Raw genomic sequence first — 1244 nt, 5'->3', positions numbered from 1 at the left:
ATCAAGTCTTCAGGTAACAGTGGAAGAATCCAAGGCTATGTGACATTGTTTACTCTTTTCTTTTTCTTTCGAGACTGAATGGAGAGTTGAGAAAAGTTAGGTTGGCACTAGTTAAGAATGCTTTCTACTCTTCCAGACTGGCCAATGAAAACCCATGGCATACATTCAAACACTCACAGACACACACACACACACACACACACACACACACACAAGTAAATAAAGTTTTTTTGCATTTACTTATTTTGCATGTGCACACACGTACGGGCAACTTGGAGGAATCAGTTCTCTCTTTGTGCCATGTAGATTCTGAAGATAGAAATCAGGACTCTAGGGTTAAAAGTAGCACATTATGCTTTTCTCTGTCCGCCGCCCCTGTGGTCCCATGCCTGAGGCCTCTTCGCTGTTGCCTCTTAACCTGCTGGCGCCCTCGGGGCCAACTCCTCTCCCAGTGCCAGACATCAAGAAGATAGTAAACAGCGTGGCCATCGAAGAGGACGATGACCGGCTCAACAAGGTCATCAGTGAGCTGAATGGAAAAGACATTGAGGATGCCATTGCTCAGGGCATTGGCAGGCTTGCCACCGTGCCCGCTGGTGGGGCTGTGGTTGTTTCTGCTGCTCCTAGCTCCGCAGCTCCTGCTGCTGTTTCTGCCCCTGTTGTAGCAGAGGAGAAGATAAGAGGAGAAGGAGCCGGAACAGTCTGACGACAGCATGGGAATTCGCTTGATTAAATTCCTGCTCCCCTGCAAATAAAGCATATCTATGTATCTTGGGGGAGGGGGAAGAAGTAACACATTATCTCCCAAGGCATCTTCTTGCCAATCTACCCTGCAGTGGCACACAAGAATGTTGTACTCCTGATAACTTAACCACTGAGGAATACAGATTCTTGTATTGACTTTTAAATTCTTACCCAATGCTTCTGCTTCCATATACTAGTATAACCAATAATTTCACAGAGGGGTTCATTGTAAATAGTGTGTTATCATAGTATCTTCCATTTAGTCTGATTTTCAACCGTGCTTTTCCGTGGGATCAGCTTGTCTTGCATAGGAAATGGTGGATACTTTAAATCTGTTGTTTTAGGCAACATTGTGTTTTGCAGAGATTTAGTTTTGAAGTCTTAAATGCGGTAGTACCGAAATTGCATTTGTGATTTTGTGCAATTTCTTTCAATTTGTGATTTGCAATTTCGATTTCCTTCTAATTTTTTTTTTTAATTATAAAGGCTGTCTTTTTCAG

General features: G+C 43.2%; 1 pseudogene; it reads left to right on the top strand.

The window, feature by feature from the left end:
- Window positions 1-417: 417 nt before the first annotated feature.
- Window positions 418-755, top strand: LOC110556248 (large ribosomal subunit protein P2-like; annotated as a pseudogene).
- The last annotated feature ends 489 nt before the right edge of the window (window positions 756-1244 follow it).

Source organism: Meriones unguiculatus, chromosome 4, assembly GCF_030254825.1.
Source record: "Meriones unguiculatus strain TT.TT164.6M chromosome 4, Bangor_MerUng_6.1, whole genome shotgun sequence".
NCBI lineage: Eukaryota > Metazoa > Chordata > Mammalia > Rodentia > Muridae > Meriones > Meriones unguiculatus.
This window is presented reverse-complemented; position numbering and strand designations above follow the sequence as displayed.